Raw genomic sequence first — 14,948 nt, 5'->3', positions numbered from 1 at the left:
AGTTAGCAGCAACAACAACAGGAGAGGCAGCAGCAGCAGCAACAACAGGAGAGGCAGCAGCAGCAACAACAGGAGAGGCAGCAGCATCAACAACAGCAGGAGAGGCAGCAGCAGCAACAACAGGAGAGGCAGCAGCAGCAACAACAGCAGGAGAGGCAGCAGCAGCAACAACAGGAGAGGCAGCAGCAGCAACAACAGCAGGAGAGGCAGCAGCAGCAACAACAACAGGAGAGGCAGCAGCAGCAACAACAACAGGAGAGGCAGCAGCAGCAACAGCAGGAGATGCAGCAGCAGCAACAGCAGGAGAGGCAGCAGCAGCAACAACAGGAGAGGCAGCAGCAGCAACAGCAGGAGAGGCAGCAGCAACAACAGCAGGAGAGGCAGCAGCAACAACAACAGGAGAGGCAGCAGCAGCAACAACAGGAGAGGCAGCAGCAGCAACAACAGCAGGAGAGGCAGCAGCAACAACAGCAGGAGAGGCAGCAGCAACAACAACAGGAGAGGCAGCAGCAGCAACAACAGGAGAGGCAGCAGCAGCAACAACAGGAGAGGCAGCAGCAGCAACAACAGCAGGAGAGGCAGCAGCAACAACAACAGGAGAGGCAGCAGCAGCAGCAACAACAGGAGAGGCAGCAGCAGCAACAACAGGAGAGGCAGCAGCAGCAACAACAGCAGGAGAGGCAGCAGCAGCAACAGCAGGAGAGGCAGCAGCAACAACAACAGGAGAGGCAGCAGCAACAACAGGAGAGGCAGCAGCAGCAGCAACAACAGCAGGAGAGGCAGCAGCAGCAACAGCAGGAGAGGCAGCAGCAGCAACAGGAGGAGAGGCAGCAGCAGCAACAACAGGAGAGGCAGCAGCAACAACAACAGGAGAGACAGCAGCAGCAACAGCAGGAGAGGCAGCAGCAGCAACAACAGGAGAGGCAGCAGCAGCAACAACAGGAGAGGCAGCAGCAGCAGCAACAACAGGAGAGGCAGCAGCAGCAACAACAGGAGAGGCAGCAGCAGCAACAACAGCAGGAGAGGCAGCAGCTGCAACAGCAGGAGAGGCAGCAGCAGCAACAACAGGAGAGGCAGCAGCAGCAACAACAGGAGAGGCAGCAGCAGCAGCAACAACAGGAGAGGCAGCAGCAGCAACAACAACAGGAGAGGCAGCAGCAGCAACAGGAGAGGCAGCAGCAGCAACAACAGGAGAGGCAGCAGCAACAACAGCAGGAGAGGCAGCAGCAGCAACAACAGGAGAAGCAGCAGCAGCAACAGCAGGAGAGGCAGCAGCAACAACAGGAGAGGCAGCAGCAACAACAGCAGGAGAGGCAGCAGCAGCAACAGCAGGAGAGGCAGCAGCAGCAAAAACAGCAGGAGCAGCGCAAGGAGTAATGGACATGGGAGGACGTGTTGGACGGCAAGGGTTGCTACACATGGGAGGAGATCCTGGCGGGAAAGGATCGCCTCACATGGGAACAGGTGGAGCCAGCTAGGAGAGCAGAGGCAGCCGGCGACAGGGACTGGCGATACGAAGTAACATGGCTGGCAAGGAAGCCCGAGAGGCAGCCCCAAACATTTCTTGGGGGGGAGCACACGGGAAGTATGGCGAAGCCAGGTAGGAGACCTGCGCCAACTTCCTGTGCTTACCGGAGGGCGAGAGAGACCGGGCAGGCACCGTGTTTTGCTGTGTCGCGCACGGTGTCCCAAATGCGGGTGCATAGCCCGGTGCGGTACATACCAGCTCCTCGTATCGGCCGGGCTAGAGTTGGCATCGAGCCAGGTGCCATGAAGCCGGCTCTACGCATCTGATCTCCAGTGCGTCTCCTTGGGCCAGCATACATGGCAACAGCCTTACGCATGGTGTCCCCGGGTTCGCCTGCACAGCCCAGTGCGGGCTATTCCAACTCACCGCACTGGCAGGGCGACCGAGAGCATTCAACCAGGTAAGGTTGGGCAGGCTCGGTGCTCAAGAGCTCCAGTGTGCCTGCACAGTCCGGTCTATCCAGTACCATCTCCACTCATCCGCCCTCCAGTGGCAGCTCCCCGCACCAGGCTTCCTTGTGCGTGTCCTCGGCCCAGTACCACCAGTGCCGGCACCACGCACCAGACCTACAGTGCGCTTCGCCTGTCCAGAGCTGCTAGAGACTCCCGTCTGTCCAGAGCTACTAGAGTCTTCCATCTCTCCAGAGCTGCTAGAGTCTCCCGTCTGTCCAGAGCTGCTAGAGTCTCCCGTCTGTCCAGAGCTGCTAGAGTCTCCCGTCTGTCCAGAGCTGCTAGAGTCTCCCATCTCTCCAGAGCTGCTAGAGTCTCCCGTCTGTCCAGAGCTGCTAGAGTATCCCGTCTGTCCAGAGCTGCTAGAGTGTCCCGTCTGTCCAGAGCCGCCAGAGCCGCCAGTCTGCAGGGAGCCGCCAGAGCCGCCAGTCTGCAAGGAGCCGCCAGAGCTGCCAGTCAGCCAGGATCTTCCAGAGCCGCCAGTCAGCCAGGATCCGCCAGAGCCGCCAGTCAGCCAGGATCTGCCAGAGCCCCCAGTCAGCCAGGATCTGCCAGAGCCGCCAGTCAGCCAGGATCCGCCAGGGCCGCCAGTCAGCCAGGATCCGCCAGAGCCGCCATTCAGCCAGGATCTGCCAGAGCCGTCAACCTGCCTGAGCTATCTCTCAGTCCTGAGCTTCCTCAGTAATGAGGCACCCCTCAGTCCAGTGGGGCCCTTTGTTTGGGTTACTAGGCCAAGGTCGGTGGTGAGGGTTGCCACTCAAGGGACGCTAAGGAGGTGGACAAAGACTATGATGGAGTGGGGTCCACGTCCAGCTTCAGAGCCGCCACCGCGGACAGATGCCCATCTAGACCCTCCCCTATAGGTTTAGGTTGTGCGGTTGGAGTCCGCACCTTGGGTGGGGGGAGGGGGGTACTGTCACGTTCTGACCATAGTTCTTTTGTGTTTCCTGTCTTAGTGTTTTCTGCACCAGTTAGGACTGTTTCGGTTTTGCCACGTTTATTGTTTTGTTTTATGTTCATGTTGAGTTTTCTTATTAAAAAACATGAACTATAACCACGCTGCGTTTTGGTCCGCCTCTACGTCCCAGGAAGAAAGCCGTTACAACACTGTAGTGCCTTGTGGTTGGAGGCCGAGCAGTTGCCATACTTTTGAGTGAAGCCAGTGGGTCTATGCATGAGGATGACACAATACTATATATGTCAGCTACTACAGAGCCTGAAATGACTGCAACACTTAACAAAGAGCTGCAGTTACTTTCAAAATGGGTGGCAAGGAATCATTTAGTCCTAAATATTTCAAACACTAAAAGCATTATATTTGGGACAAATCATTCACCAAACCCTAAACTTCAAATAAATCTTAAAATGCATAATGTTGAAATAAAGCAAGTGAAGGTGACTAACCTGCATGGAATAACCCTGGATCGTAAACTGTCATGGTCAAAACATATTGATACAACAGTAGCTACGATGGGGAGAAGTCTGTCCATAATAAAGTGTTGCTCTACCTTCTTAACAGCACTGTCAACAAGGCAGGTTTTACAGGCCCTAGTTTCTACCTTCTTAACAACACTGTCAACAAGGCAGGTCCTACAGGACCTAGTTTCTACCTTCTTAACAGCACTGTAAACAAGGCAGGTCCTACAGGCCCTAGTTTCTACCTTCTTAACAGCTCTGTCAACAAGGCAGGTCCTACAGGACCTAGTTTCTACCTTCTTAACAACACTGTCAACAAGGCAGGTCCTACAGGACCTAGTTTCTACCTTCTTAACAGCACTGTCAACAAGGCAGGTCCTACAGCCCTAGTTTCTACCTTCTTAACAGCACTGTCAACAAGGCAGGTCCTACAGGCCCTAGTTTCTACCTTCTTAACAGCACTGTCAACAAGGCAGGCCCTAGTTTCTACCTTCTTAACAGCACTGTCAACAAGGCAGGTCCTACAGGCCCTAGTTTCTACCTTCTTAACAGCTCTGTCAACAAGGCAGGTCCTACAGGACCTAGTTTCTACCTTCTTAACAACACTGTCAACAAGGCAGGTTTTACAGGCCCTAATTTTGACGCAGCTTGACTACTGTTCAGTCGTGTGGTCAGGTGCCACAAAGAGGGACTTACTGTAGGAAAAGTGCAATTGTCTGAGAACAGGGCAGCACGGCTGGCCTTCTGTTGTACACAGAGAGCTAACACTAATAATATGTGCGTCAAACTTTCATGGCTCTAAGTGAAGGAGAGATCGACTTCCTCATTACTTGTATTTATGAGATGACTGGACATGTTGAAAGCACCAAGCTGTCTGTTTGAACTACTGGCACAAAGCTCAGACAGCCATACATACCCCCCAAGACATGCCACCAGAGGTCTCTTCGCAGTCCCCCAAGTCCAGAACAGACTATGGGAGGCGCACAGTACCACATAGAGCCATGACTACATGTAACTCTATTCCACAGTAATACATAGAGCCATGACTACATGGAACTCTATTCCACAGTACTACATAGAGCCATGACTACATGGAACTCTATTCCACAGTACTACATAGAGCCATGACTACATGGAACTCTATTCCACAGTACTACATAGAGCCATGACTACATGGAACTCTATTCCACAGTACTACATAGAGCCATGACTACATGGAACTCTATTCCACAGTACTACATAGAGCCATGACTACATGGAACTCTATTCCACAGTACTACATAGAGCCATGACTACATGGAACTCTATTCCACAGTACTACATAGAGCCATGACTACATGGAACTCTATTCCACAGTACAACATAGAGCCATGACTACATGGAACTCTATTCCACAGTAATACATAGAGCCATGACTACATGGAACTCTATTCCACAGTACTACATAGAGCCATGACTACATGGAACTCTATTCCACAGTACTACATAGAGCCATGACTACATGGAACTCTATTCCACAGTACTACATAGAGCCATGACTACATGGAACTCTATTCCACAGTACTACATAGAGCCATGACTCCATGGAACTCTATTCCACAGTACTACATAGAGCCATGACTCCATGGAACTCTATTCCACAGTACTACATAGAGCCATGACTACATGGAACTCTATTCCACAGTACTACATAGAGCCATGACTCCATGGAACTCTATTCCACAGTACTACATAGAGCCATGACTACATGGAACTCTATTCCACATCAAGTTCCTGATGTAAGCAGTCAAATATGATTTAAAAAACAGATCAAATTACACCTTATGGAACAGCAGGGACTGTGAAGCAACACAAACATACGCACAGACACGCATCCACACACAATAACATACACACTATACACACACATACACACACATACACACACAATAACATACACACTATACACACACGTACACACACAATAACATACACACTATACACACACGTACACACACAATAACATACACACTATACACACACGTACACATTCATTTTGTGTTGTAGACATGTGGTAGTGGAGTAGGGGTCTGAGGCCACACACTTAGTGTGTTGTGAAATCTGTTGTGAATGTTTTGTAATGTTTTTAAACTGCTTCAATGTTTCTGGACCCCAGGAAGAGTAGCTGCTGCCTTGACTGGAACTAATGGGGATCCTTAATAAATACAAATACAACACACCGCAACACAACAACACTACACACCACACACCACAACACACACCACAACACACACCACAACACACCATGATACAACAACACTACACACCACACACCACAACACACACCACAACACACCATGATACAACAACACTACACACCACACACCACAACACACATCACAACACACCACAATACAACAACACTACACACCACACACCACGATACAACAACACTACACACCACACACCACAACACACCACACCAACACAACACACAAATGAAAACGGTCACATCCTTATCATGCTCATAGTAGATCCAAGTTGTTGCCATGGGTCACCAAGTTTACCATCAGATACCAACTAACTAAGTTATAAATGAAGACATGAGACAGAGAGGAAGTTGAGGTGGAGATTAAAACACCCAGAAACCCACAGCACACCAGTGATGAAAATGTTACCATGGTAACCATCCTAGCATGCATCCCAAATGACAACCTATTATACAGTGCACTATGGGCCCTGGTCTAATGTAGTGCACTATACAGGGAATAGGGTGTCATTTGGGCTTCAGCACTACAAAGAGGAAGCTGCCAGTGGAATAACGGTAACTACAGCAACAGAGGAAAGTCCCTACTGTAATATAAGCACCACACTCAGATCAGTTTACATTGTCCCTTACTGATCATCATTATCCAGGCTTACACAGTAACTGAACCTAGACCTGTCCTTATGGGGCGGTTTGCAGTGGCACAACAGTAACCTCTGTTTGAGGAAGTAGTATTGGGAACAGTGAGGGTAGTGACCTCTCTAACAGTCTAGTTCAGGGGGGTCAAACTCATTTTGCCAAGTGGGCCCCATTTGATCTTCAACCTGGTCCGGAGGACCGCACTTAAAATTTGATGCATTTCCTCCGCATCGTTTTTTCTGAGACCATCGCTGTTTGACTGTCTAAATATAAGACACCTCTACCATGTCAGATATAGAATTGTATACAATTTTGAGTTTGCATTCCAATAGGCAGGGTAGCCTAGTGGTTAGAGTGTTGGACTAGTTACCGAAAGGTTGAATTCCAATATTACACTTTATATACATAACATTAGAGTGTAATATAACAAAAACGTTTAAAATAAAACACTGGAAAAGCATTGGATTGGTGGGGGCATGATAGTGTGAGATCAGTGAAGGAAAGTGAACAAGTGTGCACTTCACGAGAGAGGAGGGATTATTGGAACGCACTCCGAGTCTTAGTTCTGCCTCATGCAAGACGATGTGTTGGGGTCATAGTTCAAACTGGTTTAGGGTACGGGGTCACATTCCAGTCCGACTACAATGCAGTCGTTGCATTGCTTCAACCAATGGTTGTGTGCTACGTAGCTGTAGTTGTATTTATTCTGGATCCCCATTAGTTCCTGTCAAGGCAGCAGCTACTCTTCCTCTTCCATCAAAATTAAGGCAGTTTTAAAAACATTGCAATACATTGATAACAGATTTCACAACATATTAAGTGTGTGCCCTCAGGCCTCTACTCTTCTACCACTTATCTACAACACATTATCCTTGTGTACATGAGTGTATACTGTGTATGTTATCTTGTGTTTATATGCATTTGTCTATGTTTGTGTTGCTTCACAGTCCCCGCTGTTCCATAAGGTGTATTTCTTGTTTAATCAAACTTTACTGTTGGCGTGAGTTACTTAATGTGGAATAGAGTTCCATGTAGTCATGGCTCTATGTAGTACTGCGCTCCTCCCACAGTCTGTTCTGGACTTACAGCTCAGTCAGGCATCAGACTACTGCTATATCACGTGATGGGTACAGCTGTGAGTTCAGGCAGATGTCTGGATTGGAATGTTGCCAAGATATAGGGGTCATGGGGTTAGAGGTCGGGGGTCGGGGTTAGAGGTCAGAGGTCAGGGCTCAGGGCTAGCATGGTCTCAGCCGTCTCATCTGTGCCGGGAGCAGTGTTGTTACCGTGGTTACTAAGCCCTGACAGACAGGTGTACCGACCAGGTGTGTTTGTGCACATACCCAGAGGGCTGCGCACCGAGGGAACCCACACACACTCATCCTCATCTGTAGTGGACACACACACACACACACAAGCTAAGCTGAGATCCTCACATCACACACACACACACACACACACACACACACACACACACACACACGGATGCACAAATACACACACTCATCCTCATCTGTAGTGGACACACACACACACACAAGCTAAGCTGAGATCCTCACATCACACACACACACACACACACACACACACACACACACACACGGATGCACAAATACACACACATATCCTCATCTGTAGTGGACACACACAAAACATGCTGAGCCCTTGCCAGACACACACAGAAGCGCAAACACAAACACACGGACACACAAACATGCCGGTCTCACCTATCAATCACACTTGCACAAACCAAAAAGGGTATCCATTACAATCGTTGACGTACTGATGTGACAACATAACATTATTTGCATTGTCGTAGAAATTACCACCAGGGACTCAAAGTCAAACTTAAATGATTAATTCTTTATTATCAGCAAGCTGGAGAGGTTCCAACAAACTTAATGCAACATAGTACACATCGGTCAGGAGCTCTGCCGGGACAGTCCCGTTAGTTCTCTAATATACGGCTATCCACACAATTCATATAAGCATGATTTACATGATTCATTATTCATCATCAACGTTGGTTCCTGCAAGTGACTGACTGACTGATAACTAACAAGGTTTCTTCTCTCAAATCTGAATCTGAGATACTCTTTTTGGATCACAGAACAATGTTCTGGGCGTACTGCCAATTGGTCTGAGGAGGAGGTCACAGTCACCTGCATGAACCAAGATAGAGTGAGAGGAGATGCTGTGTACAATTCAATGTTACCTCTTCAGACAGCAACATTTTCCCTCACTTTTCCTCCTTGTATTACACTGTGATAACTATTGTTAAAATATTTAAAATTGTTAAAATGGCTTTTAACACGTCGAGGGTGATAGGTATCCTAAGGGGCGGCAGTAGCCTAGTGGTTAGAGCATTGGGCCAAAAACCGAATGGTTGCTAGATCGAATCCCCGGAGCTGGAAGAAAAATATATATGTTGTTCTGCCTCTGAACAAGGCAGTTAACCCACTGTTCCTAGGGCATCATGGTAAATAAAATTTAGTTTTTAATTAACTGACTTGTCCAGTTAAATAAAGGTTAAATAAAAATCTATTAAAAAACAGCCTGATCCAGGTATCTTTATACTGTATATTACTACAGTGTCACTAACTGTTAAATGCCTCAGCAAGTCTTTAAAAAGGAAATGTACACAATCTGTAATGGCTCTGTGATGCCAGACGCTGGGAGACGAGAAGTAAGTACAGGGAATGAATATTTAATGGGTTAACAGACATGAAAAACAGGAACAGCATCTGGACAGGAGAAACAAAACAACATCAATGCAGACGTGGAAAATGAACTGGAGGGGGTGACAGATATAGGCTAGATAATCAATGATGTGATGGAGTGCAGGTGAGTCCGATGAAGCGCTGAGGCGCGTAACGCTGGTGAGAGGTGTGAGTAATGATGAGCCGCCTGGCAACCTCGAGCGTCAGAGAGGGGGAGCAGGAGCAGACGTGACAAAACCATTGGGAAACTCAACAGAAAACTTGATATTGGAATTTCCATCAGTTCTGGAAGAAAGAAAATTAACATATACTTAGTTTTCACTATGCTACATCTTAATCAGTCCTAAAAGTCTTCATCTTAATCTAATAATTAGTGCTAAAAAAGTCTTCATCTTATTCAATCTTATTGCATCTTGGGCAAGAAGTCTTGATAAAACCATGTGTAAACAGAATCATACTTCAGACACTTCAGATGATACAGTGTCCCATTAAGCAGAATAGGCACCTTCTAAAGTAAACAATCCCAAAGTCCCTTTCTTGTAGTCTAATCATTTTGAACCTGTTGCATTGACATGCAGAACCAGTCCACAGATTGGACACACCTACTCATTCAAGGGTTTTTCTTTATTTTTACTATTTTCTACATTGTAAAATAATAGTGAAGACATCAAAACTATGAAATAACACATATGGAATCATGTAGTAACTAAAAAGGTTTTAAACAAATCAAAATATAATCTGTTTTAGATTCTTCAAAGTAGCCCCCCTTTGCCTTGATGACAGCTGTGCACACTTTTGGCATTCTCTAAACCAGCTTCACCTCGAATGCTTTTCCAAAAGTCTTGAAGGAGTTCCCACATATGCTGAGCATATGTTGGCTGCTTTTCGTTCACTATGCGGTCCAACTCATCCAAAACCATCTCAATTTGGTTGAGGTTGGGTGATTGTGGAGGCCAGGTCATCGGATGCAGCACTCAGTCACTTTCCTTCTTGGTCAAATAGCCCTTACACAGCCTGGAGGTGTGTTGGGGTCATTGTCCTGTTGAAAAACGAATGATAGTCCCACTAAGTGCAAACCAGATGGGATGGCGGCTCATTGCAGAATGCTGTGGTAGCCATGCTGGTTAAGTGTGCCTTGAATTCTATGTAAATCACAGACCGTGTCACCAGCAAAGCACCCCACAACATTACACCTCCTCCTCCATGCTTCACGGTGGGAACCACAGATGTGGAGATCATCCGTTCACCTACTCTGTGTCTCACAACGACACGGCGGTTGGAACCAAAAAAAATCTAATTTGGACTCATCAGACCAAAGGACACATTTTCATCGGTTTAATGTATATTGCTTGTGTTTCTTGGTGCAAGCAAATCTATTCTTATTATTGGTGTCATTTAGTAGTGGTTTCTTTGCAGTAATTTGACCATGAAGGCCTGATTCATGCAGTCTCCTCTGAACAGTTGATGTTGAGATGTGTCTGTTACTTGAACTCTGTGAAGCATTTATTTGGGCTGAAATCGCTGAGGCTGGTAACTATAATACTGATCCTCTGCAGCAGAGGTAACTCTGGGTTTTCCTTTCCTGTGGCTGTCCTCATGAGAGCCAGTTTCATCAGAGTGCTTGATGTTTGTTGTGACTGCACTTGATGAAACTTTTAAAGTTCTTGAAATGTTCCACATTGACTGACCTTCACGGCTTAAAGTAATGATGGACAGTCGTTTCTCTTTGCTTTATTTGAGCTGTTCTTGCCATAATGTGGACTTGGTCTTTTTCCAAATAGGGCTATATTCTGTATACCACACCTGCCTCCTCAAATGAACTTTTAACAAAACAAACCTGTTAATTGAAATGCATTCCAGGTGACTATCTCATGAAGCTGTTTGAGAGAATGCCAAGAGTGTGCAAAGCTGTCATCAACGCAAGGGTGGCTAATTATATTATTTCAAATTTGTTTTACACTTTTTTGGTTACTAGATGATTCCATATGTGTTATTTGATAGTAGAAAATAGTTAAAATAAAGAAAACCCTTGAATGAGTAGGCATGTCCTAACTATTGACTTGTACTGTCTACTCTTTCTGTCCCAAATGTCCCTTACAGCCTGTTTGAGTTCAGTGAGTTCTGTTCATTTTCACTGGCAGCTTATCTATTTGTCCACAGGAAGCTTATCTATAATATATAATATTCATACGTTGTTACATCATCACATCTCTAGTAACTCAGTATAATATTCATACATTGTTACATCATCACATCTCTAGTATCTCAGTATAATATTCATACATTGTTACATCATCACATCTCTAGTAACTCAGTATAATATTCATACATTGTTACATCATCACATCTCTAGTAACTCAGTATAATATTCATACATTGTTACTTCATGACATATCTAGTAACACATTATACTCTACATACATTGTTACATCATCACATCTCTAGTAACTCAGTATAATATTCATACATTGTTCCATCATCACATCTCTAGTAACCCATTATACTCTACATACATTGTTACATCATCACATCTCTAGTAACCCATTATACTCTACATACATTGTTACATCATCACATCTCTAGTAACACATTATACTCTACATACATTGTTACATCATCACATCTCTAGTACCTCAGTATAATATTCATACAGTATATTCGGTAATAGTACTCTCTCCTTTCATATCTTCACATCACGCAGAATTCCTATATAATGTTAAATACTCAGCTCACAGAACTGGTTGCGGTATTCATTCATACACACACCTCTTTCACACTGAGGTTAGTTCCCTGAACGCTCTCATTCACTCAGTACAAATAATATCTCTTATTATTCCAAATATGTTAATATCCACATTTCAATCTCTTAATATCCAAATGTCAATCATCTTAACCTGTCATTTCAACACTCATATCCACATTCACTTAGCACTATTCCCCAACACACCCAGTAATCACCATGGTTACTCCTTATGCATCTTCAACCATTCTCTTGTCGTTACCTTCTTCTGCGGTTCCTCTACAGTCTCTATAGTCTCTATAGTATCTTAAGTCCCTCAGTTTCGATAGTCTCAATAGTCTATATAGACATACATTTTTATTTTTAATTTTTTAATTTTACCTTTATTTTACTAGGCAAGTCAGTTAAGAACAAATTCTTATTTTCAATGACGGCCTAGGAACAGTGGGTTAGGTTAACTGCCTGTTCAGGGGCAGAACGACAGATTTGTACCTTCTCAGCTCGGGGATTTGAACTTGCAACCTTCCGGCTACTAGTCCAACACTCTAACCACTAGGCTACCCTGCTTCAGTCTCTGTGGTTGCCATAGTAGCTATTGTCCCTATAGTCTCTATAGTATCAATTGTCACTATAGAATCTTTAGTCCCTTTAGAATCCATAGTCTCAATAGTCTTTAAAGTCACAAATGCTATAGTCTCTATGGACTCTATAAAGTCTTTACATACCTACATATGTACAGTATGTAGTGATGTCTCAAGCTAAAGCAGTTAATCAATCAATTAATCAAGAGAAGTCACACACACACACACACACACACACACAACGATTCCCTCTTGTGGGACTCACCTTCAAAGTGTGATTAGAGAATCTGAACCCAGGTTGGCACTGGCAGTGGTAGCTCCCAAAGGTGTTGAGGCAACTGGTGTTGCTGCCACAAACCTGAGGTGTCTCCTGGCACTCATCGAGGTCTGAAGAGAGAAGGAAACATGACTCCCAGTGACTCCCTAACCTCTCCTCCAGTGACTCCCTAACCTCTCCTCCAGTGATCACCTAACCTCTCCTCCAGTGACTCCCTAACCTGTCCTCCAGTGACTCCCTAACCTCTCTTCACGCGAGTCCCTAATCTCTCCACCAGTGAATCCCTAACCACCCCTCCAGTGATTCCCTAACCTCTCCTCCAGTGATTACCTAACCTCTCCTCCAGTGACTCCATAACCTCTCCTCCAGTGACTCCCTAACCTCTCCTCGAGTAAATCCCTAACCTCTCCTCCAGTGATTCCCTAACCTCTCCTCCAGTGATTCCCTAACCTTTCCTCCAGTAAATCCCTACTCTCCTCCAGTGATCATCTAACCTCTCCTCCAGTGACCCCCTAACCTCTTCTCCAGTGACTCCCTAACCTCTTCTCCATTGACTCCCTAACCTCTCTTCCAGTGACTCCCTATAACCTCTCCTCCAGTGATTCCCTAACCTCTCCTCTAGTGACTCCCTAACCTCTCCTCCAGTGATTCCCTAACCTCTCTTCCAGTGATTCCCTAACCTCTCCTCCAGTGATTCCCTAACCTCTCATCCAGTGATTCCATAACCTCTCCTCCATTGACTCCCTAAGCTCTCCTCCAGTGATTCCCTAACATCTCTTCCAGTGACTCCCTAACTTCTCCTCCAGTGATTCCCTAATCTCTCCTCCAGTGATTCCATAACCTCTCCTCCATTGACTCCCAAACCTCTCCTCCAGTGATTCCCTAACCTCTCATCCAGTGACTCCCTAACTTCTCCTCCAGTGATTCCCTAATCTCTCCTCCAGTGATTCCCGAACCTCTCCTCTAGTGATTCCCAAAGCTCTCTTCCAGTGAATCCCTAACCTCTCCTCCAGTGATTCCCTAACCTCTCCTCCAGTGACTCCCTAACCTCTCCTCCAGTGATTCCTTAACCTCTCATCCAGTGACTCCCTAACCTCTCCTCCAGTGATTCCCTAACCTCTCATCCAGTGACTCTCTAACCTCTCTTCCAGTGACTCCCTGACCTCTCCTCCAGTGATTCCCTAACCTCTCCTCCAGTGATTCCCTAACCTCTCATCCAGTGATTCACAATCCTCTCCTTGTATTTGATGTATTCCAGAACTAATGCAGCTGATTTAACGAATGAAAGGCTTGATGATCAGGTGACCATTAGAGTCAGCTGTGCTAGTTGTGGAATACTTCAAAGAAGAGGACTTTCTGTTTTTCTAGAGGAGAAGTTGGAATCACCGCTCTACAAATATGGCACAGAACAGAGAAGATCATGCAAAGTAACGTTTTGTTTCCTTTACATGTAGGATTCACACATACAGACAAGCACACAAACACGCACAGACAATCTAAACTGAGACCTGAGCCTCTCACACGGCTGTTGCTGTTTCTTCTACATTAATATGTAAATACACATAATCACATTGACACAACTTACATAGAATAATATCATGGTGTTTGTACAGTAGGTGATAACAGGGCATTCATAGCTGTTGCTGTCGCTACACTAATTGATGTCTACAAGAGGACCAGAGATAATGAGAGATAGAGAAAGAGAGAGACAGAGACAAAGAGACAGGGTAAGAGAGAGAGAGAATGGGGAGAGGGGGAGAGGGAGATAGGAAGAGAGATATAGGGAGAGAGGGGAGAAAGAGAGAATGGGGAGAGGGGGAGAGGGAGATAGGAAGAGATATAGGAGAGAGGAGAGAGAGAGAGACAGAGACAGAGACAGAGACAAAGAGACAGGGTAAGAGAGAGAGAATGGGGAGAGGGGGAGAGGGAGATAGGAAGAGAGATATAGGGAGAGGGGAGAGAGAGAGAATGGGGAGAGGGGGAGAGGGGGAGAGTGAGATAGGAAGAGAGATATAGGGAGAGAGGGGGAGAGAGAGAGAATGGGGAGAGGGGGAGAGGGAGATAGGAAGAGAGATATAGGGAGAGAGGGGAGAGAGAGAGAGAGAGAGAGAGAGAGACAGAGACAGAGACAGAGACAGAGACAAAGAGAGGGTAAGAGAGGGGAGAGAGAGAGAGCGAGAGAGAGAGGGAGAGAGAGAGAGAGAGAGAGAGAGAGAGAGAGAGAGAGAGAGAGAGAGAGAGAGAGAGAGAGAGAGAGAATGGGGAGAGGGGAGAGGGAGATAGGAAGAGAGATATAGGGAGAGAGGGGGGAGAGAGAGAGAGAGAGAGAGAGCGAGAGAGAGAGGGAGAGAGA

At 46.1% G+C, this 14,948-nt stretch overlaps 1 protein-coding gene across 1 annotated transcript in view; it reads right to left on the bottom strand.

The window, feature by feature from the left end:
• The window catches only part of LOC135560329 (adhesion G protein-coupled receptor E5-like), a 114,477-nt gene that overhangs the window by 58,035 nt on the left and 41,494 nt on the right, over window positions 1-14,948 (bottom strand). The window lies entirely within an intron of this gene.

This window comes from Oncorhynchus nerka, linkage group LG15 (genome assembly GCF_034236695.1).
Source record: "Oncorhynchus nerka isolate Pitt River linkage group LG15, Oner_Uvic_2.0, whole genome shotgun sequence".
NCBI lineage: Eukaryota > Metazoa > Chordata > Actinopteri > Salmoniformes > Salmonidae > Oncorhynchus > Oncorhynchus nerka.
The sequence above is the reverse complement of the archived record's forward strand: the minus strand, read 5'-3'. Positions and strand labels throughout refer to the sequence as shown.